Below are 25,371 nucleotides of genomic sequence, written 5' to 3' on the forward strand. Positions count from 1 at the left end.
CCTATTCACCTGTAATTTGGGAACTATTTTAATTAACTATACAAGTAATTACTTATTCCCAAGGAAGAATTGGGGTCCTGAGAATTTCTGTGGTAGAAATTTTTTAATCAAAAGTGTGGACTGAGATCACAAATGAAATTACAAAAGCCTTCATATTTTTTTTCTATTCTCTGAAATAAGATAATAGCACCATCCAACTAAATAACTTCATATACATTGTAAAGTAGACATCATGGGGACTGCATAAGGAGCTTTCATTCATCATTCTTTGTTTCAGAAACTATCACTATTTCCTTTGGTTAGAATTTCATTATATTCTTGCCATTAATTTAGTTTCATTATATTTAATTCTTTCATTCTTCTCCCACTTCTCTGACCAAAGTTCAATGTTTTTAGGATTTGATGATTTAAAATACTTGACTCAAAATCCAAGATGGCTGAATAGTAAGAAGCCTCACTGACCTCAGCCACAGAAAGATTCCAGAAAAATAAAGAAAGCACCACAGTCTCAGGGAACTGAAAAATTTTCAAAGGAAAATGGACAGAGCAGAACACATGCCCTATGGGGCACAGAAGACAAAGGACAGACTCACCCCTGCCAGCTGCACTTCCAACCACACCTGCATCTATGCAACTGGCTCCCAGCTGGGAAATACAATCTTGACAAGAAAAGGTAGGAAGAAGATGCCATGGTTACCATTACCAATTCCACAGCCCCCACTGATTTCAAGTACAGCCTGGGGAGCTGTTTCAGGATGCAAAGGAAAGCAAACAGTAGTTAGGAAAGATGTGGAGGAAGCTATAAGCATGAGAATAAATTCTTGGTTCTGAAGCTTAAGAAAGAATTGTTTTGAACTGTAAGCAATGGGTTAATACACTGATGTCACATCCTAATCCTTTGAATCAAGTTTTCTCTGTTATTGTAACTGACCTAAATAAGAATAATTTTATGGGTCATGGGGAAGGTTTCTTGTGTTTTTTTCTGCTGTCAGTGAGTCTTGATCACTTGGGAGAATTGAGTTTTAAAGATGTTAATATTACTTGCCTATTTTAAATGTTGGAGTGATTACCTATACTCTGTAAAATCTGGCCCACAGCTTTGGTTAAAATGATCAGGTTAAATGGATTGTTAATTTTATTCTGACCAAATGGCTTGAACCCATGACAATTCTTTAAAGTTGTAAACTAAATCTTCTGACTTTGGGGCTTCCAGTCAAATCCCCGAAACACTGAAAGGATGAGACTCTCAACGTGGAGAGAGAATAGTCACATGAGTTAACTTAGATTGTGTAAAATACATTGCTGGGTGATGAAATGATGCCAAACCTATGTCGTGCTTCCAAAGCAGACCCATCACCCATGACGTGATAGCAGATATCTTGGCCTCCATGCTGTGTTGGGCTTGATGGTGAGGGTAATGGGGATTTCTGCTCTCCCTTGTCCCCAGCTTTTGACCACAGCCACAGTGGCACTGAGACAGGGAGCTGGCTGCCCGCCCCCACTGTACTGCTGACCCACCCCTTCCAGTTGGGTACCCAGCATGTTCTGACTCTATGGTGGGGAAGGCGGGGGATGTCACCATCAACTTAGGAGTCAGGCAGGGGAATTCCCACCCCTGGACCCAGAGCCCACACCACGAACAGGGAAATGCCGGGAGGGCATGTGACAGGCACACAGACATGTTTTTCTCGCTACAGCTGGCTAAAGAGAAAGGAAAAAAGGCTAAACAGATGCTTTTGCCCTGCCCAAGCTGGCAGTCTCAGCAAGCAGGCCAGATCTTTAGAGGGGAATTGACAGGCTCAGGGAAGCTAAACATTCAATAGCCAAACATTATCCAGTCGTAGTATGATTGAATATGGAGGTCCAGCCAGGTGAAAAAAAAAAAAAAAAGGTGGGGGGTGGTTCCAAAAAGAGCTGGAGATGATATGAGTACTAGATAATGTAGTTATGTGGTGAATAAATCTACAAGTCACGTGGTGATAAACCCAGGAACTCAGGACGGCTAACCCATAGGCTGCTTGGTTTAAGTCCAGAAGCCCAAACAAGCTGTGGTATTCACTGGCTACACAGGGCAGGTCCAGAAGTCCTGGGAAATTTTTGTGCTACACAGTAATACTAATTCACCCTAGAAATCCATGGTCCATAACCCACGGACTGTGTAGTGAACACTGGTTAAGTCTGCAAGCCTAGCAAGTAGAGCTACACAGTGACCGTTGGTTAAATCTGAACACACAGGGAAAATGCATTGGTTCTTTCCCAAGGGAGAAACAATCAGAGAACCTGACTTACTGCCCCATTTCTCCCATTCCTCCTCTATTCTTCCACACGGGAAATCAATGCTCTATGTCACACAATTCTCCACTAGGATGCACAGTTTGAAACCAATACTCTAGGGACAATACTCTAGGTCACCTGCAGTGACAGCATCCCATATGGGCCCAGTTCAAGTTCTGGCTGCTCCACTTCTGATCCAGCTCTCTGCTATGGCCTGGGAAAGCAGCAGAACATGGCCCAAGCCCTTGGGCCCTTACACCAGTGTGGAAGACCCAGGAGAAGCTCCTGGCTCCTGCCTTCAGATCAATCCAGCTAGGGTCATTGCAGCCATTTGGGGAATGATCTCTCACTTTCTGCCTCTGCCTCTCTGTACCTTTCAAAAAATAAATAAATGAATCTTAAAAAAAAAAAAAACAATACTTCAATCTTTCTTTGTAACATGGCATGGCCACAATATCAATTAGAGGGCCAAAAACTGTGGGATAAAAAAAAAATGAGAGCTTAAATTATAAGATTTGGGAGCAGTGTCTTGGCATAGTGGGTTAAACTACCTCCTGTGATGCTAGAATCCCATATGGGCTAAGGTTCATGTCCCAGCTGCTCCACTTCTGATCCAGCTCCCTGCTAAGGCCTGGAAAAAGCAGCACAAACTGGTCCAAGTGTTTGAACCCCTGTACGCACATGGGAGACCTGGAAGAAGCTCCTGGCTCCTGCCTTTGTCCTGGCCCAGCCCTGGTCATTGTGACTATTTGGGAAGTGGAGCCATCATTCTCTCTACACTCCCTCTACTCCCCCCTAACCTGTACTCTGAATTTCAAAATAAATAAATCTTTTAAAAATTTTTAAGATTTTACAGGTAGATCTATTCTGCTGTGAATGCAGTAAATGGGCAGAGCCCCTCTTTTCAAACCAAATTACAAGGGAGATTGGATGTTTTTCTGATGACCTCAAAATCTACATACAGGTTATGAAAGGTGGCCATTATGTTTGATCTTACCTGAAAGGACAAGCCCTCCTCACAGACACCATGTTAACTCACAGAGAAAGTGTCAGAGCAGCCCCATGACTATAAATGTCTAGCTTGGGCTGCCCCCAATATTTGGAATAAAAGCTTCATAAATTAGAGATGGGACTGAACACGCCGTGGCTGACTCCTTTAAGGCTGTCTCCATGGTCTACTCTAACAGAGATGAGGAGGAAGAGGGAGTGAACTAGCCAGAAGGAGCAACAAGGGCCAGCATTATGGCACAGTGGTAAACTGCTGCCTGTAATGCTGACATCGCATATGGGTGCCAGTTTGTGTGGTGGCTGCTCCACTTCAGATCCAGCTTCCTGCTAATGGCCTGTGAAAAGCAGCAGAAGGTGGCCCAAGTGTTTGGGCCCCTGACATCCATAAGGGAGACCAGGAAGAAGCTTCTGGCTCCTAGCTTCAGCCTGGCCAAGCCCTGGTAGTTGCAGCCATCTAGGGAGTGGACCAGCAGATGGAAGATCTCTCTCTCTCTGACTCCCCCTCTTTCTCTGTAACTCTGACTTTCATGTAAATAAATAAATCTTTTATTTAAAAAAAAAGAAGAAATGTACAAAACGCTATTCAAAAGACAAGTGAAATAGGGAAGTCACTTTTCGGAAAATAAACTGAATTGATAAATCATTGTCCCAACTAACCAAAAAAAGGGGAGACAGGAAGAATATTCAAATTAATAAAATCAGAGGTAAAAAAAGGAAATGTTACAATTGATTCCATAGAAATACAAAGAATCATTAGATATTATTACAAAAAGCTATATGCCAGAAAATTAGAAAATATAGAACAAATGACTAGGTTTCTGGATGCATAAGATCTTCCAAAATGAAAGCACAAAGACATAGAAAACCTAAACAGACCAATAACAATGCTGAAATTAAATCAATAACAAACAGAGGAAACCGCAGAACTGGATGGCTTCACTGCTGAGTTTTACCAAACTATTAAGGAAGAGCTACTCCCAATTCTTAAAATACTCAAAACAGTTGACAGGAAGGGAAACTTCCAAATTCATTCTATGAGGCCAACACTACCTTAATTCCAAAACCAAAGATTCAACAACAAAAAAGAGAATTATGGATCAACATCCCTGATGAATATAAATGTACAAATCCTCAACAAAACAATAACAAATTAAATCTAATAACACATTAAAAAAGATCATTCACCAGATCAAATGACATTTATCCCAGGGATGCAGGGATAGTTAAACATATGCAAATCAATAAACATGATACATCCCATCAACAAAATGAAGCTTAATTATTATTATCATATAATAATATCTCAATAGATGCACAGAAAGCATTTGATAAAATGCAACATCTTTTCATTGTTAAAAAAAAAAACCTTTTAAATAGGTATAGAAGAAACATACCTCAAAACAATCAAGACACTAAGTGCATTACTAGCCCTCTTCCATACATATACACACATACAAACACAGTGCTGTATGAAATGCTGTTGAGGGAAACAAGTGTTTGGGGAATTCTCTCTGTCATAAGTCTGAAGATGAGGAAAGCTACAGAGATTTTATTTCCTGAGAGTATAAGCTGAGTGCCCCAGAGGCTCAGCATCCTAAATAACAGAATTCTAAAACAACGGCAGAAGGTAAAGAAAAGGTCAAAATTAATTAAAGTGTTGGCCTTTCTACAAGATGATATTTTTAAGACAGCTACCGTTTAAATAGAAATAGTTTTCTGGAGCTGTTTTTCTAGGAGAAAGGTGCATTTATTGAATTATACATACATATTAGAGGTCTATAGTGAACAAACTATGCCCATGGAAAGAGATGAAATTTTATAAATACATGTATGACCATATAGGAAAAGGGACTTTGCAGCCAAAAAACTAGGTCCTGGAGGATATGGATTTCCACTTGCTGAATGGCCTTATGCTTCAAGTAGCAGATTTTCCCACTGAGTCTGGGACTGTCATTCGTTCTCAGTGATGTGTAGACATGACCTTTATTAGTGAAACAGAGTGAAGGGAGGGGCCTCAGGTAATCTAAGACAGATAAGCAGAAGCTCTGGTGCAAATTTTATAACTTTCAACTTATTTATAAAAGTTGTCTTTTTAAGTTATTTGAATTCAAGAAGAGTGAAGCAATTATTATTTCTGTCACTTGAGGATCCAAAGAATTCTTCATTAAGGTTCCAAGAGAGCTTTGGTTCACATTATCAAGATGTTTTTAAAATGAAATGTATACTTCATTTTTCATTGAAAAATATTTTAAAGATTTTAAAAAGATTCATTTATCATTGATTTGAAAGGCAGAATTACAGAGAGGCAGAGGACTTCCATCTGCTGGCCCACTCCCCAGAGGGCTTCAATGGCCAGAGTCTGCGTCAATCCGAAGCCAGGAGCCAGGAGCTTCTTCAGGGTCTCCCACATGGGTGCAGGGGCCCAAGGACTTGGGCCATCTTCTACTGCTTTCCTAGGCCATAGCAGTGAGCTGGATCAGAAGGGGAGCAGCCAGGACTTGAACCGGCGCCCAAATGGGATGCAGCACTGCAGGCGGTGGCTTTAGCCACTACGCTACAGTGCTGGCCCCTAAACAGATTATTAACATGAAGTACAAATAAAGGAAATTAAAATAATATATATTTCAGTATGCTCAAAAGCTTGTGCATTTCCACTGGAAGACATAGTGAAGAACTGTCAAATGTTTAAATTTACTTTAATTACTTTGAATTTGTAAAAAAGAAAATAAAAAACTATTCTGTATATTGAAAAAATGGAAAAGTGAATAGATAACGGTATAAAAAAGAAAAAAATCTAGTGATAGAATAGTCATAACAGATGAAACTTTTATATTTTAATTTGAGCGGCAAAGTAACAGAGGAAGAGCTCCCTTCTGCTTGTTCACTCCCCTAAATGTTTACAAGGGCTAGACAGCCAAAGCTAGGAGCCAAGAACTCAATCCAGGTCTCCCACATGGTAGCAGGACCCAAATATATTTCAACCATCACCACTACCTAAAATAGCAGGAAGCTGGAGTAAAGATCAGGAGCCAGGACTTTAACCAAAATACTCTCATGTGTGACAAAGGTGTTCTAACCCATGTCTTAACTGCTAAACCATATACCCACTTCAAGATGTATTTACATACAATAAAATAAAGGGCAAAGTAACCTTAATTGAAATAGGATTCATATGACAAATTATACATTGCCAGAGAAGAGAGTAACGGAGCATGACATTCCTTCAGAGAAACCAAAGGGCCTGCATGAAAGCCCATGGAATGTTTTCAATCTGTGTTGCATGCAGGATTATTCTTTGTTGTGCAAAGGTATCTGTGCATTGCAAGATATTCAGTGTCCTTAGCTCCCACACTCAAAATGCTAGCGCGCCCCTGAAAATAGTAACAGTCTCAATCTAGACTTTTAATATTTCCTTTTTATAATATTTTTAATGTCACCATTGCTACTTGGAACCAAAGTCATTGATCATATACAAACTCTCACACATATGAATTTTTAAAATTCAATAATGCAGCATTTATGTGGAATGTCTACCATGTAGGAGAAATAACACAGAAGTGGTTTATAATAAAATACTACAGATTTTTCTATATGTAAATGCTTCAGAACAGCTGGCTGGAAGCTGTCATGACCTAATCTGATATTTACGCCAGCATTAATGAGTCAACTTGAATTTAAAAAGTCACTTGGAGGGGGAGTAGAGGAAAATGAAAGAGCAAAGATAAGGGTATGCACTCAAATAAAACCTAATTTGGGATAAGTCATAAGAGAATGCACTCATGTGTACATGATGAAAGAGCAAAATGATCTTACTGAAAAATTAGACAACAGGCTAAGACAATTTACAGATGGTTCAGTAATAAAATATGAGTAGTATGGTTTTCTGACAGACAAGTTGTACAACCAATAAAAATGTCTTACAGGGATTTAGAAAGTTATACAGAATAGGACCTAAGTTTTGATTGTGTGGAATTGTCCATGTACTGTGGCACAATTGTAATCCTCAGTTCCAAACACCAAGTGATGGACGCAATCCTGAAACACAGTAGAACAGCCTTGATGAGAAGCACTGACCTGGTCAATGTTTACCATCCTCAGATTAAACGTAATCTCTCACCACCATAAGGAAGGCTAGTGTACTGGCTTCAATTCCTTCCAAATCCCTACCTCTCTTCACTTCAGCTCCCTTGAAACCCAGGCTTTCTCACCATGATGCTTGACTAAATTGTAATTAGCTTTTCGAAGTCTAATACTCAAGATTAAGAATAGAAGCTCCATGAGGAAAAGGACTATTTTGTTCACTGTGCTACATCCACTGCCAGTACAGTACCTAATGCCTTCCGTGTGTGTGATAAATATACTTGCACTTTATTCAGATTATTTACTTCAATGGAATAGTTGCTATCTTTCTTGCTCTTCTTTAACCTATATATAGACAAATTAGAATATAAAATATTTTAAATAATTCCAACACAGGGCACACCATGAAGAATAAGATGGGGTATGCATTTGGCACACACTGACTATAACAGGACTTACTGTGTAGCTTCAGTATTGTTTTATATTATCAGAGGACAGATACATAGATCAGTAGAATAGAAGAGAGAATCCAAATAACTAAATAGCAAAGAAAAGGAATCGATTATTGAGCTGCACAACAATCTAGATCTCAGAGCTAAAATATTCCCTTTGTTTTCTCAAGGCCAATCTGCAAAATAGATTAGTGTCAATGATTAATAATGGTGGGATAGAAGGAGATGGGTATGACTATAAAGGAATAATACAAAAGATGTGTGTGGTGATGGAATAATTCTAAGCCTGATAATATCTAGATATTCTGAGTCATTTTGTACATTTGTGACAAATTGTGTATAAATACATATGAATACCTATGTTAATTTCTTGTATTTATTGTTGTACTTTAGTTACATAATATGTCACTGCTGAGGAGAAGGGAGAGTGCTCATGAATACAAGAATTCACTGTAATTGCTGCAACCTCCTATACATCTATATTCTTCTCACAAAAACAAAACAAAACAAACAAACAAAAAAAAACATCGATTGGGACACCAGTGTCACAACTTGAGAAAACATATAACTCTAAAGAAAACAGTTACTAAAATGTTCACAGTTTATGAGGATATTTGTTTTTAGCCACTTTACAGAAATAAAAGTTCAAGGAAACACTGTTGGACAAGGGGATAATTGTGACTTTTTTTAAACTATATAAAACTGAAAAGAACAAAGATACAGCACTTGAAAAGATGAAAAATTCTAAAGGCCATCAAAGATACTTTAAGAAAAATTTAAATTTCCTCATAAAGTTTAAAGTTATCAACTCAAGTCTACAAGGTAAACCTTCCACCTAACACATGATTATTAATTAAGTCCACATATTATCACTAACTAAAAGCCATACTTTACTCAAATTGCCTGAGCTTTTGCCTAATATCCCTTTTGTGTTCCAGGACTCCATCTAGGACAGCACAGCACATTCAGTCATGATGTGTCCTTAGGCACCTTTACACCAGGACAGTTGTCCCTGACAGTGTTGAGGAGCACTGACAAGTATTTCATAGAAGGTATCCGTATTTGGATGTGTCTGATGCTTTCCTCTTGATTAGACTGAACTATGTGTTTAAAAATCAAGACTACAAAAGGAATGTGCCATTCATATCACATTATATCAAGATTACAAACTATGAACATGATTTATAATTGTTGGTGTTGACCTTTGGCACCTGGCTGGGGCATGTTTGTCACACTTGTCTACTGTGTAGTTACTCTCCCTCCACTCCGCCTTTCTTTACTTGACAATTTGTAAGGAAGTTGCTAGGCAATGCCCACACCTATATGGTGGGGAATTATTCTCCACATCCTTACGTACAAAGTTATCTACATAAATTACCTGAATTTCCTCTACAAAGTAGAGTTATCAATTCTCCCTAATTTATTTATTTATTAAATCACTTATTTAAATCAGTATGGACTCAAAGATACTTGTATTTTATACTTTGTGATATAATCAAATATTATCTTGATGCTCAGCTCTTTCAGTTTTAGACATTAGAAGGTCTTTGAATTGCCTACTGTGACCTTTTGAGAAGCTTAAAGTTTTCTTTTGTTTCTTGCATTTTTTATTCATTTATTTGAAAAGGAGATGGGAGAGAGAGGAACTCCCACTTGACAGTTTTTTCCTAAATGTCCACAGTGGTCAAGGCTGAGCTGGGTCAAATCAAGGAGCCTGGAACTGAATCCATGTCTTCTACATGGATGGCAGGGATCCAACATCATCATCTACTGCCTTCCCAGGGTATGCATAAGGAGGAAGCTGGAATCAGGAGCCAGAGGCAGATTGTGGACACAATCATTCATTGTGATGTGTGAGTCACAATCAGCATCTTTATCTCCAGGTCACATGCCAACACATTTCTGGTACTTTCTTACTTCCTGGTACTGCAAGTTGCTTTAAGCTTATCTTGTACAGTCCTCTTTCAGTTCTAGAATCAGCCAATTATCCAAGACCTGGTTCATTTTATTGGACAATAGTATTAAAAATCCAGATCTGGGTATGTTCATTACTTATTACTGGGGTACATTAATTCTAGGACATCTCAGCTGGCAAGGAAATATGTGCACACTAAGTCATGAATAAAAATACATCTACAAATGTGTCTATATATGTCTGTATTAAGAAAAACATGAGTTCTTTCTAATGTTTCCAGCACTAATCCATTACCACTTGTTTTGTTACAGCTTTCCCTCATTGTTTATCCACAGCCTCCCACTCCAACAGTGAGAAACCATTCACCAGCTCCTTTGTTGAGTTTAGTTCCAGGATATATGTATCATCTTTCCAAAATTGTTAACATGTACACAAAATGTATGTCAAAGAGCTATAACACAAGCAACAGCTATTATATAAAAGTTCAAATAACCAATCAATACATTAATTAATATACAATTTATATTTTTATCATCAAAGTTAATCATTTACTTTAAAAAACATTCACATACTTTTGATTCAATCTTCAGTAGTTATCAATTTAGGTTAATGCACTACAACTTTATGTATCAGCCAGAACCTAGAACCAGGCAATATTTTCATATAATAACAATTGTAATCACTACACCTTTAATTTAAATTTACAAGTTGCTATTTCCAACAACAGATGTATAGGTGACATTCTGATACATAAAGCCACTAATTATTCTCATCTTAAGATATTGGCTATTTTTTCACATCTGAGTAGTACTCCAAAGTGTGAATATATCATAATTTCTTTATCCAGTCATCAGCTGATGGATATCTGGATTGATTCCATATTTTAGCTATTGTGAATTGTGCTACAATGAACATGGGGGTATAGATAACTCTTTCCTATGCTGATTTCTTTTAGTTTGGATAAATTCCCAGATGTGGGGTGGCTGAATCATATGGTAGGTCTATATTCAGTTTTCTGAGGTATTTTCATATTGTCTTCCACAGTGACTGCACCAGTTTACATTACTGTGAATTAAGGTATCTTTTCCCCCACATCTTTGCCAGTATTTGTTGTTTCTTAATTTCTGCATGAGAGCCATTCTAACTGTGGTGGATTAAAACTTAATTGTAGTTTTGATTTGCATTTCCCTGATGGTTAGTTATCCTGAGCATTTTTTCATGTGCCTGTTGGCCCTTTGAATTTCCTGTCTTGCAAAATGCCTGTTCAAGTCCTTTGACCATTTCTTAACTGGATTGTTTGTTTTGTTCTTGATGAATTTCTTGAGCTCTTTATATATTCTGGATATTAACCTTTTATCAGTTGCACAGTTTGCCAATATTTTCTCCCATTCTGTTTGTTGCCTCTTCAACTTACTGAGTACTTCCTTTGCAGTGCAGAAGCTTCTCAACTTGATGTAATTCTGTCAATTTTGGCTTTGGTCGCCTGTGTTTCTGAGGTCTTTTCCAAGAATCTTTGCCTATGCCAATGTCTTACAGCATTTCCTATATATTATCTAATAATTTGATGCTATCAGTTCCCTTTTCTTGCAACAAAATGGATGCAACTGGATACCATTATACTTGGTGAAATAAGCCAGTCCCCAAAGACAGATATGTTTTTCTGAGCTGGGGTAACTAATAGAGTACCTAAAATGTAATGTATCAGAGTAAATGGACATTTTGAGATTTGATGATTGTAGCCCTTGTCTCTACTGTGGAGGAAGTGTTTTTTTTCTTTATACTACTTATTGAACTCATTACTTAATAAAGGGTTAAACTGAAAATAGATCTTTGTAAAAAGTAAGAGTGGGATTAGGAGAGAGCGGAAGAAGAAGAATTTGAGTGTGGGCCGAAGCTATGGTATCACTATGTTCCTAAATCTGTATATGTGAAATACATGAAACTTGTGTGCCTTAAATAACATTTTTTTAAAAAAAAAAAAAGATATTTCTGGGGCCATTCAAGATGGTGGAATAGGGAGGGAGCTTACTGATAGTCCAGGAGAAGATAGTTTTAAAAAAGTGGAAATAGTATAGCAGTCTCAGGGAAGAGTTACTGAAAAAACAGCAGAGGAAACTCTTCCATAATTAGAGGGAAATGGTGGATCTACGTGGAGGACATGGGCACCCACAGCTTGGGACTCCAACTGCTGAGAGCCTCCACATCAGCACTGGAAAGACAGGTGAGTTGGAACTGCAGTAGCCCAAGATACTGGAGGAAAAAGTGTTAGGAAGAGCCTAGAGAGAACAAGGCTTGAAGCCCCGTGGGGGAAAGTATACCAGCCTAACTACAGGAGAGAAAAAATAAAAGGGAAAGTATGGACACAAGTTGATAGCTCAAATACTAGGGTCCCTGCCACCCACAAGAGAGACCCAGATGCCTGGCTTTGGCCTAGGCCTTCCCTAGTTATTGTAGGCATCGGGGGGAATGAACCAGTGAATGGAAGTTCATTTTTTCTCTCTCTGTCTGCTTTTAAAATATATAAAAATGCATAAACTTTAAAAAATTTATCTTTTGTAGTACTTCTATTCCTTTAAATGAAGTGATATGGGGAGCTTCCATTGATTTACACAGTAAATGGCCAATCAATATTTATTGAAGGGTTGATGAACTAAATGTATCTGGTAAGGTGAGTTGTTGCTTTTCATCTATATTACTAATACAAAGATATTAGTCTTTACTGTAATTAAGAGTTTAGTAGTGAACATATGTTTTTCCTTCCTCTAGGAATTAAAACCAGAGTTATTTTAGACACTGGAACTATTCAATATTATAGGTACTAGCCACACGTGACTATTTATACTTAATCAAAATTCAATTCCTGAGTAACAGTAGCTACAATTTCAAAGGCCTAGTTCACTCATGGGGTTTAGAGGCTGCCCATTTGCAGTTTGGGGTTTAATCCTTTTTTAAAATTGTTTTTAATTTACTTTTTAAGAGATACAAATTTCATAAGTACAACTTTAGGAATATAGTTATGGGACTGGTACAGAAACAGATGGATAGACCAATGGAACAGAATAGAACCAGAAATCAATCTAAACATCTACAGCCAACGTATATTTGGTCAAAGATCTAAAACCAATTCCTGGAGCAAGGACAGTCTATTCAACAAATGGTGCTGGGAAAACTGGATTTCCACATGCAGAAGCATGAAGCAAGACCCCTACATTACACCTTACACAAAAATCCACTCAACATGGATTAAAGATCTAAATCTACAACTGACACCATCAAATTATTAGAGAACATCAGAGAAACCCTGCAAGATATAGGCATAGGCAAAGATTTCTTGGAAAAGACCCTAGAGGCACAGGCAGTCAAAACCAAACTTAACAATTGGGATTAACAATTTAGAAATTTATGCACTGCAAAAGAAAAACCCAGGAAAGTGAAGAGGGAACCAACATAATGGGAAAAAAATATTTGCAAATTATGCAACTGATAAGGGATTAATAACCATAATCTACAAAGAGATCAAGAAACTCCACAATAACAAAGAAGCCACTTAAGAGATGGGCCAAGGACCTCAATAGACATTTTTCAAAAGAGGAAATCCAAATGGCCAATAGAAACATGAAAAATGTTCAGGATCACTAGCCATCAGGGAAATGCAAATCAAAACCACAATGAGGTTTTACCACACCCCAGTTAGAATGGCTTACATACAGAAATCAACGAACAACAGATGCTGGCTAGGATGTGGGGCAAAAGGCACACTAATCCACTGTTGGTAGGAATGCAATATGGTAAAGCCATTATGGAAGTCAGTCTGGAGATTCCTCATAAACCTGAATATCGCTCTACCACATGACCTACTCCTTGGAATTTACTCAAAGGAAATTAAATTGGCAAATAAAAGAGCTGGCTGCACCTCAATGTTTACTGCAGCTCAATTCACAATAGCTAAGACCTGGAATTCACCTAAATGCCCATCAACAGAAGACTGAATAAAGGAATTATCAGAAATATAATCTATAGAATACTATAAAGCAGTAAAAAAAAAATGAAATCCAGTCATTTGCAACAAAATGGAGGAATCTAGAAAACATCATGCTGAGTGAATTAAGCCAGTCCCAAAGGGAAAAATATCATATGTTCTCCCTGATCGATGACAACTAAATGAGCACCTAAAAGGGAACCTGTAGAAGTGAAATGGACACAATGAGAAACAATGACTTGATCAGCACTTGTCCTGACTGTTGAGGAACAACTTACTATTTTATTTCTTTTAGTATTTTTTTGTTTTACTTAATACCATTGGTTGAACTCTGTAATTAACACACAATTATTCTTAGGTGTTTAAATTTAACTGAAAAGTGATCCCTGTTAAATATAAGAGTGGGAATAAGAGAGGGAGGTGATGTACAGTTTGGGACATGCTCAATCAGACTTGCCCCAAATGGTAGAGTTAGAAACGTGCCAGGGGATTCCAATTCAATCTCATCAAGGTGGCATATACCAATGCCATCTCACTAGTCAAAGTGATCAATTTCAGTTCATAATTGATCATAAAGATAGGATTAAGTGTCAAAGAGATCACATAAACAAGAATAATGTCTGCTAATACTAACTGATAGAATTAAAAAGGAGAGAAGGATCCAACATGGGAAGCAGGATACACAGAAGACTCATAGAATGGCAGATGTCCTAAACAGCACTCTGGCCTCAGAATCAGCCCTTAAGGCATTTGGATCTGGCTAAAAAGCCCATGAGAGTTTCTCAGGCATGGAAAGCCAAGACAATATGGCAAAAAAGTGTCCTAAATGAAAGATCTGTGTGAGTGAGATCCCAGCAGAAAGAACAGGCCATCAAAAAAAGAGGTACCTTTCTCTGAAGGGAGGAGAGAACTTCCACTTTGACTATGGCCTTGTCTAAATAAGGTTGGAGTTGGTGAACTCAATAGGCTTCCGTAACCTTGGCAGCTCATGACAAGAGCCTCGGGTGATTACTGATATATATAGGAGTGTCAATTGTTAAATCAGCAACAGGAATCACTATGCACTTACTCCCCATGTAGGATCTCTGTCCTTAATGTTTTGTACTATGTGAATTAACCGTAAAACTAGTACTCAAACAGTATGTTATACTAGTGTATCTGTGTGGGTGCAAGATGTTGACATCTTTACTTATTATATACCAAGTCGATCTTCTGCATATAAAGATAATTGAAAATGAATCTTAATGAAGAATGCGATGGGAGAAGGAGTAGGAAAGAGAAGGTTGCGGGAGGGAGGAAGGTTATGGACGGAAAAGCTGCTGTAATCCAAAAGTTGTACTTTGGAAATTTATTTTTATTAAATAAAAGTTTAAAAAAAGATATTTGCTATAGATACTTGGAAATGGGTAAAGAAATATGGTACTTCTGTATGCCTCAACCATTTTTATGCCACCACTGAAAATTCATTTCAGAATTTTAAAAATAAACCTTTGAAAATTTAGTCTTGTGCACTACTATTGGCTCAATGCCACTGTGTAAAGTTAATCTCTGTTAAAATAGCAACATTCCTTTACTGATCACATATTTTTGCCCAGGCACTGTTTAGATAAAGCTTTACATTTATTTTGTACAGTCTTGACACCAGACCTATGAGGTAAATAAACCTTCCCTATTTTAAAGACATATGAGAATAATTTCAAAGAAATTAAATAATTTATCCAAAATTGAATACCCAGGAAAAAGCAGAACTAGGCTGTCTGATTTCAAAGGCTCTACCCTTTCTACTGTGGCAGGTGAAGCATTGCGAAAACTGTCCTGGGAAATCAATGTCCATGCATGCATACCCAACTCCTATTTGTATAAGCAAATAAACAAATTTAGAATAATAAAAAAAAAAAAACCACGTTCACAGTTTTCCTAATTTCACTTGGGACTTTGTGCAAGAAATAAGCTCAGATCCCAAAAGGAAAGTAATTCTAACACAAGACTCTGTTTGGTAAAATCAGTAACCATATCAATATTCATTTAGGTCATCTCCAATTCTAAATGGAAAATAAATCCAGCAACACAATATAATGGTTCTCTATCAAAGCAGAGGCTTCATAATTCATTAACACTTGTCTCAGTGCTGCTTTCTCAAAACCTCTACAAGGTAGTGTGAATAGATGAAAGATGATTTCAACATTTTTTAAAAAGTACAAATAATTCAGACAAAGAGTTCTTTATTTAATGACTACTTGTTTACAGTGCAAGCTAATTTTAATTTCCTTGTTTTTTTAATCCCTTGACAAACAGCTTGTGTTTTGCTTGGGCCAAAGCAAAAATGCAAAGTGTTTAAATAACTTTAAATTGTTTCTCCTCACACATTTAGAACATACTATGTCCTCATAGTGCTGAAAACTTGGGATGAGGAAAGGGGAAATACATATCAGCTATAAAACACAACACATTCTCCAAATTAGTTCCAAACATTTTTGAATTTTGTTGTTTTATAAAAAGAAATTTTTATTTAAAACTTGTTTTAATACTACAAGTGCATCCTTTTCTTCATTTGAGAAGGGTAAATCAAGGAGATGCAATATGCATAAGGAAGATAGTATTTGTCTACCTGGATGTTGTGAGACTGTAGGCAATCTGGTTAAACACCCAAGGCTTGTGCACAATTTTAATTAGTTACAAAGACTTTATCAAAACAAATTACATTCTTTGGTCTTTTATGACTATGCCAATATTGAATAAGCACCCAATTTAAAATGTCTAACGCAGGGTTTAGTAAAAGCATTTTCTTGGTATAACCACATATCACATTTCTGAGAAATACATTGTTAAGAATTTCCTCATCTTGCAAACATTAGAGCATATTTACACAGACCTACAGCTCATTGCTCCTAGATTAGAAACCTACACAGCATGTGACTGTATTAATGCTATAGGCAACTGTAACAAGATGGTAAGTATATGTGTACCTAAAAGTAGAAAAATTACAGTAAAAAATTGCATGAATAAGATTTAAAAAAAATAATATAGCGGTTTCTGGCACTTAGTATGAATGGTGCTTATAAGACTGGAATTCAGTGAGTGGTGAGTCAATTTGGAGGCCTAGCATATGACTGTACACTACTGTGGGCTTCATAAACACTATAACCTCAGGCTACACTAAATTTATAAGAACAACCCTTTCTTCGTAATATATTTTACTTTATAAACTTTCTAATAATGTGTAAGTGTTTAACTCCTTTATACTACTCTTCTATAGCACTTGTATAATCCTCATAGGACACTTAGCTTAAAACTCAGATTTTACAGCTATACACACTGAGTTTTTTCCTTATAACCTTATTCTATAATTTACTTATCTTACCATTTTTACTTTTAAAATTTTCTGTTAAAAACTATTACAGAGGGGCCAGCACTGTGGCACAGCAGGTTAGAGCCCTGATCTGCAGTGCCAGCATCCCATATGAGCACAGGTTCAAGTTCTGGCTGCTCCATTTCCAATCTAGCTTGCTGCTGTAACATGGGAAAGCAGAAAAAGATGGCCCAAGTCCTAGGGCCCCTGTACCCACCTGGGAGACCAGGAAGAAGCTCCTGGCTCCTTGCTTTAGATGGGCTCAGCTCTGGCTGTTGTGGCCATTTGGGGAATGAACCAGCGGATGGAAGATCTTTCCCTCTTTCTCTGCCTCTGCCTCTCTGCAACTCTCCCTTTCAAATAAAAAAAAATAAATCTTAAAAAAAAAAAAAAACGATTAAACACACATATTAGGCTAGGCGTACACAGGGTCAGCATCACCAATAATCATGGTCCTTTACTCTCATATCTGTCCCATTGGAAGCTCTGCAGGGGCAATAACATGCATGATGCTTTCATGAAAACAATGCCTGCTTGGGGCTGGCGCCATGGCTCACTTGGTTAATCCTCCGCCTGCGGCACCCCATATGGGCGCCGGGTTCTAGTCCCAGTTGCTCCTCTTCCAGTCCAGCTCTCTGCTGTGGCCCTGGAAGGCAGTGGAGGATGCCCCAAGTGCTTGGGCCCTGCACCCGCATGAGAGACCAGGAGGAAGTACCTGTCTCCTGGCTTCGGATTGGCGCAGCACGCCAGCTGCAGTGCGCCGGCCATAGCAGCCATTTGGGGGTGAACCAATGGAAAAGGAAGACCTTTCTCTCTGTCTCTCTCTCTCTCTGTCTACAACTCTGCCTGTTAAATTAATTAATTAATTAAATTAAAAAAACAATGCCTGCTGAAATATATCTGAAGGACCTGCTCAAGTTGTTTTACAATTAATGTTTTTAAATATAAGCAGAAAGAGTGCCCTGTAAATAAGGATTAAAGGTATAATATAGTATACACACAACCAGTAAGATAGTCGCATAGCATCACTATCAAGTATTAAGTACTGTACAAAACTGTAAAGGCTGTGTTTTTGTTTGTTTGTTTGTTTGTTGACAGGCAGAGTGGACAGTGAGAGAGAGACAGAGAAAAAGGTCTTCCTTTTGCCGTTGGTTTACCCTCCAATGGCCGCCGCGGTAGGCGCGCTGTGGCCGGCGCACCGCGCAGATCCGATGGCAGGAGCCAGGTGCTTCTCCTGGTCTCCCATGGGGTGCAGGGCCCAAGCACTTGGGCCATCCTCCACTGCACTCCCTGGCCACAGCAGAGAGCTGGCCTAGAAGAGGGGCAACTGGGACAGGATCGGTGCCCCGACCGGGACTAGAACCCGGTGTGCCAGCGCCGCAAGGCGGAGGATTAGCCTAGTGAGCCGCAGCGCCGGCCAAAGGCTGTGTTTTTATGTGACTGATGGTGTGGGTTTGTTTATATCAATATCACCACAACATCATGGGTGACACATTTTCTATGACCTATGGCTATGATGCCTCTAAGCAGAACTTTTCAGGTCCATTATAATCTTAAGAGACCACCCTCGTATATATGGCCCTTTGTTCACCAATACATTGTTGTGTGGTGCATGACAGTCTGTGTATAAATAAGCCACATTTATAATTGGGTAATTGTAAAATACCCCTGGAATGAAACCCCATAATAGAGAATTCAATGGGCCCATAAATTCAGATTCTGAATTCCCAGCATATTTAAAAAGCTCACTCTTCTGTGGTTGTACTGGACTCTTAGAGCAGAATGAGTAGTGGCAGAATCTAAAGAAATTTATTCAATATAACCAGATGCTTAAAGAAATAGACTGGCTACATAAGGTAACAATGGCAAATGTAGGTAGGGATTATGTCAATTGGGAAAACCATACAAATTTTTTTCATATTTAAATGTAATTAATCACATGTATATATACAGTCTTAGCCACACTAATATATAACAAATATATAAAACACCAAAAAAAAAAAAGCATCTGTCAGTAAGTATTGAGTATTGATGTTGATACTGCTTCATTAAGATTCCTTTTAACTTGCTATTTATGATTTTTTTTATGATTGAGCACAGCCTAGCGTGGCCTTTTGTTCTATACACTTTTGGCAGCAATAGAAATGCCTAATGTTGGTGCTGCTCAGTGATGTAATGCTGATATTAATCTGAAAAGTGACAAAGTCAAATATCATAATCCTGAATACTTAAATCATCAAATTCTTAAACTTAGAATCTTGAAAGTTTAAAATCTCAAAAATCATAATTCCAAGGGCTGAAATCCTAATAACCAAAATCCTAAACATGATTCCCTAGAGGGGAAAGGTTATATAGGAGGGATAGGAAGCCAAATCCTTGGCCCAGAGAGGCCAAAGCACCATTTGTATTGGCTTTTCTTCCAGTAGGTACAATTCTAGGATATTTTAATGAATTAGAGCTGTGTTTGCATGAAGAAGCCAGTGATGTTACTGACTGGTTGGAAATTAATTATGAGCTCAGAAAGATAAGAATATATCTAGGAAATGGTGTTCCTGTTTGATTGGCAATGTTGTTTCTCTCAAATGTGTAGTTTCTTTTATATTTTTAATTTCATTTATGGTATGCATCATGTACATAGACTCAGGAACACAGTGATCCTTCCCACTCTACCCTCCCTCCATCTATGTATGAGTGCCCACAGAGTGGATATGCACTGACCCAAAACAACACAGAAGCATGGCACAACTGATTAGAAATTTCAACAAGGATTACTCATGTATAACAACTCACAAAGAATTTCAGAAATAGCAGCACTATCAAGAAAAGAGATATAAAAGTATTTTTTAAGGAGAACCAAGCCATAAAAGACCAAAACCAGCTATTCATCAAAATAAAAGACTTAAAGATATAGCTAATAATCATGATAGTTGTCAAGGTCTCATGGCCTGCTCTAGTGTAACTACCCAAAATTGATCCCTATTTCATACCTTTTCATACATCAGATTTTCTTTGTAGTTTTTTTAATAAATTAAGGAAACTTCCATCTTCTCAGTTCATTTCTCACTAGTTTCAAATCACTAGCATTATTTATTATAATTTGCTTTGCCATCTTCAAATCCAATACAGGAGATATACATGGTGTAAAGACTTTCGGAGAGTGCTAATTTACTTTATGCATTTTTTCCAAGTTTGCATCAACAAAACTGTATTATCACAACACTGACTTTGTGTGTAAGCACTGTGCATGTACACAAAATATTGAAACTTCCTAATAAATGAGTTTTTTGGTAAATTGCATTCCTGAAAGATAAAATTTCTCAAGATCTCTGCTCTTTGGGCAATAGCATATGTAGTGGTGACCCATCATAGTTTTGACTGATCTTATCAAAAGAATTGAATTATCTGTCACATATTTCAGATGACTCCAGTTATAAGGCTGGATGTTTGTAATTACTAATCATAATGATAAACATTTATATATTTTAATTTTGACCATTTTTTTAGTAAGGTAGTTTATCTGTTCATACCTGTTATGCCCATGCAACTATCATCAGTATACCTAAGTGTTTATGCTTACAAAAATACATATGCATGAGATTATTGCCTATTTTGTTGTGTAAAGTGTCTTATGAAACAGTCATCTTTTCATGTTTCTCAAATAAACTCTCTTTTTAAAGTTTTTTTAATTTATATACTTAAAAGGTAGAACGAGAGAGAGCTATCTTCTACCCCTAGGTTCAATCCCCAAATGGTTGCACAAGCTGTTAATAAGCCAGGCTGAATCCAGGAGTCCTGAACTCCATCTAAATCTCCCACAGGGGTGGCAGGGACCATCATCTGCTGTCTCCCAGGATGTATATTAACAGGAAGCTTAATCAGAAGCAGAGTGGCTAAGACTAAAACTAGAACTCTGACATGGGATGTAAGCTGCCCAAACAGCAACTTAACCTGCTGCACCATGATGTTCACCCAAAAATTCTCATTGCAAAATACATGTTTTTAAATATATTGTAATTCTTTTCAAAATTGTGTATTTATAACTTTTTCAGAACTTTAGAACTTAGAGATTTGGTCTTTTGAGACTTCAACTTTTGAGACTACAACAAGTAGGATTGCGTTTTTTAGGATTAAGTCCCATAACTATATTCCTAAAGTTGTACTTATGAAATTTGTATCTCTTAAAAAGTAAATTAAAAACAATTTTAAAAAAGGATTAAACCCCAAACTGCAAATGGGCAGCCTCTAAACCCCATGAGTGAACTAGGCCTTTGAAATTGTAGCTACTGTTACTCAGGAATTGAATTTTGATTAAGTATAAATAGTCACATGTGGCTAGTACCTATAATATTGAATAGTTCCAGTGTCTAAAATAACTCTGGTTTTAATTCCTAGAGGAAGGAAAACATATGTTCACTACTAAACTCTTAATTACAGTAAAGACTAATATCTTTGTATTAGTAATATAGATGAAAAGCAACAACTCACCTTACCAGATACATTTAGTTCATCAACCCTTCAATAAATATTGATTGGCCATTTACTGTGTAAATCAATGGAAGCTCCCCATATCACTTCATTTAAAGGAATAGAAGTACTACAAAAGATTATTTTTTTTTCATAAAACAAAATTTTATATAACTGAAGGATCCTTCCTGGGACTAGTTAATTGCCTTTACAAGAAAGAAAACAAACAAACAAAAAAAGAACACCCTAGAACAGAATAGAATGAAATTCCAGTGTTCCAAATCAACTTGTTCCACATGGACAGAGACCCACAGTGTCCTGGCAAATGACGTGGCTTTGCTTTCTGTCTCTTCCGAGAGCTCCAGTCCTGACTCACTTCAGCAGAGACTTCACAGGCAACAGGAAAGATGTGGCATTAAAATACTCACTTATACTTTTGTGTAGTTCAACAGTGGTCTTATTTCCGGGCAAGCTTACAAACCATGAGGTTGGAAGCATAACTTCAATGGGTGGTAAGAGACTCAAATGAGAAAAGGTAAAGAAAGAAAAGAAAAAAAGAGAGTGAGAGAGGAACCCCTTTGGGAATAGCCAGGGGGGCATTTAAAGGAGCCATAAGAATGCCAACGATATTTAAACCCCCGTTTTTTTTTTGTTGTTGTTGTTGTTGTTTTTGTTTTTGGACAGGCAGAGTGGACAGTGAGAGAGAGACAGAGAGAAAGGTCTTCCTTTTGCCGTTGGTTCACCTTCCAATGGCCGCCGCGGTAGGCGCGCTGTGGCCGGCGCACCGCGCTGTTCTGATGGCAGGAGCCAGGTGCTTCTCCTGGTCTCCCATGGGGTGCAGGGCCCAAGCACTTGGGCCATCCTCCACTGCACTCCCTGGCCACAGCAGAGAGCTGGCCTGGAAGAGGGGCAACCGGGACAGAATCCGGTGCCCCGACCGGGACTAGAACCCAGTGTGCCGGCGCGGCAAGGTGGAGGATTAGCCTAGTGAGCCGCGGCGCCGGCCTTTTTTTTTTTTTTTTTTTAACATGGTGAACTTCAACCTAGCAATTATTACAACAAATGTTATAGTCTAAAGCTCAAACACATTTTAGCAATTTTGAAATTGCGTGCAAACCAAATAAAATTTATATCATAGCAAACATTTCCACCTAGGACTGTGGGGACACTTGAGCCTTCCGCATGGACCGCAGGGCGTTCTCCCGCAGGTGCTTCTCTAGGTCATCAAGGTTATCTTCAGCTTCACTTTCAGTCTCCTTCTTGGGCTCCAGCGCAGCCTCTGCTTCCTCCTGTGCTGAGGTGGTCCTGGCAGCAGCGACAGCTGCAGGGGTGATGGCGGCAGCAGCCGCGACAGCCGCCGCTGCCACCGCCTTCTCCTTCTTGTGTTTCTTGTGCTTTTTATCCTTTTTGTGTTTCTTGTCCTTCTTTTTCTTTCCACCTCCTTCTTGATCTGAATTCCTTGCCGGTGATGGGCTTGGTGTTGGGCTCTTAGCCTTTGTGACCGGTACCGCTGGTGACCAGTTTGTAGAGGGCGACTGAGACTGGACAGGGGACGGAGGTGCTGGAGGTTTTTTAGCTGCTGGCTCAGGAGATCCAGACACAGATCGGGAGGATGAGACCCTCCTTACAGACTGTGGGCTTGGAGAGGCAGTCTTTTTTGTCTTTTCAGGCTCCGGAGTCCGGGAGACTCTCCTAACGGGCCTAGTACTTGGAGATGGAGACTGCCTTCTTCGGGGTGAGGACAGCGGTGCGCTCCGTGCGGTGGAGGGCTGGAGGAGGTCCGAGGAGGCCGAGGGGAAGGGAGTGCCCTTTGTTTGGCTGCGGCGAGCGGGCTTCCCGGGTGCAGTGGCTTGGGGAACAGCCTTTCCTAGGCTTGGATGGCAAGGAAGGCGAGCTTCTCGGTTGGGGAGGTGGGGAATGCGAGACTCGCCGCTTTGGTGGTGGAGATGGCGCTGCCCTCCGTTTTGGAGGGGTGGAGGAGAAGCCGTCCTTCTCTTGGGAGGTGGAGAAGGGGTGTATCTCCTCTGGATCGGAAGGGAGCACCTCCGAGGGGAAGGCGTGCAGGTGGAAGAGGCCTTCGTCGGGCCCGGCCGGGCGGTGCTGTAGGAGAAGGAGAGCGCCGCCTTCTGGTGGGTGGTGGTGAGGGACTTCTCCTCCGTCTGCCGCGAGGGGACGTCTCTTCCCAGCGCTTTCACGGTGAGGGAGAGGCACTCCCGGAAGGGGAATGTCTCCGCCGCCTGCCTACCTCACAGTTCTCCACGTGGGATCTTCTGGGTCGCTCATCTTCGGAGGAGGAAGAGGAGCCAGCGTCAGATGAAGATCTGCTGGTTCTGCCGTCTGGACTGGCGTCTGTGCTGCCGCCATTTTGCCACCTTTGTCCTCTTCTCGTTCAGATTAATTCTACTTCTCTAGGTTTCGGTGCTGGTGAAGGGGAGTCTCTTTTCTCAGTACCTTTATGCTTTGTCACTTTACCTGAAGTTCTCCCTGGAGACACAGAAGCACGGCTTTTTTCTCGTACGGTTTGACTGCTGGGGTGCTGGGGAATGGCGAGTTTTTGGTGGTGGAGCTGCCGGAGGGGGTGGCCTGTGCCTTCGCCTTGGAGGACTCGCAGAAGGAGGCAGCCTGCGAGTTTTTTGAGGGGGACTGGATGTCCTCTTAGGAGCTTTCTTTGGCGGCGACCGGGAAGGAGATGAAGAGGATGAGGAGCTGCTCCCAGACAATGATGCTGATGAACGTCGTCTTGGTCGTACTGGAGATCTACTCCTCCTGTGCCGTGGCGGAGCAGGCATTCGTCTCGGAGGAGTTCTTCTGCGAGGGGGTGGGCGCCTTCTTGGGCTTGGCCGTCTTCTAGGAGAGTATGATCTTGATTGGGATCTACGGCGCCGTCTAGGTCGAGTGTGAGAAGGAGAGTGAGACCGCATCCGTGACCTTGACTTGGGACGTGACCGAGATGGCGCTCTGGTCTTCTCCTTTTCCTTTTTGGAATTTTTTTTCTGGAGAAGGTTCTTTAGGTTCTGGTACAGGTTCAGGCTTGGGAACTTTTCGGATGTCACTAGTAGAAGTAGTCTCCTGTACTGAGGGTTCTTTGACTTTCACTGAAGGTCCTGGGAGCTCAGGAGTTCTTTCCTTCTTTTCTGGTGGGGGAAGGACTCTGGCTCTTGGTTCTGTGGCGGGGAGGTCGAGAATGACTGTGCTTTCTCCCTCTCCTGACAGGGGAAGACCGTCTTCTAGGGGAAGGAGATCTGGATTTGCGTCTTCTCGGGCTTCGAGACCGTTCCCTTTTTTCTCTGCTGCTTTCTTTTTCTTCCTTATCCTCTTATCTTTGTCTTCATCTTGCTTTTTCATAGATGCCAATTTTTCTTGCTCAATTTGCCTCTGTTTTATTTCTTCTTTCTTCAGTTCCAGGAAAGCAGAGGGGATTCCAGCGATGTTTTCTTGTGCACTTAACAGCAGAGGCCACAGTTCTCCCATAAATTCTCTAGCGTTTTTTCCATTCAAAAGCCCAGTCAGGTTGATTTGCATCATTTTAGAGTCTGGATTCTTCACTTCCAGCTGGTTGAATATAAAGATTAATTTTTTTAAAGTTTATGCATTTTTATATATTTTAAAAGCAGACAGAAAGAGAGAGAGAGAGAGAATGAACTTCCATTCACTGGTTCTGAAGGACCCCAAATCTGGGAATCCAACGTGCTCGGGTGGTCGCCCAAAGACCCAAACTCCAGACCGGTAGATGCAAGACCAAGAGGATTTTTATTAGGCGTTTGCACAAACGGGCTCCCCAGCACCACAGGCGGTCAAGAGAGAGAGAGAGAGCAGGGGTTACAGGCAGTTTTAAAGACAATAGCCACTT

At 39.6% G+C, this 25,371-nt stretch overlaps 1 pseudogene; it reads right to left on the minus strand.

Annotated features, from left to right (window-relative positions):
- Positions 1-22,672: 22,672 nt before the first annotated feature.
- LOC133773067 (serine/arginine repetitive matrix protein 1-like) lies at positions 22,673-25,082 on the minus strand (annotated as a pseudogene).
- Positions 25,083-25,371: the final 289 nt, after the last annotated feature.

The sequence above is a fragment of the Lepus europaeus genome, chromosome 13 (assembly GCF_033115175.1).
Source record: "Lepus europaeus isolate LE1 chromosome 13, mLepTim1.pri, whole genome shotgun sequence".
NCBI lineage: Eukaryota > Metazoa > Chordata > Mammalia > Lagomorpha > Leporidae > Lepus > Lepus europaeus.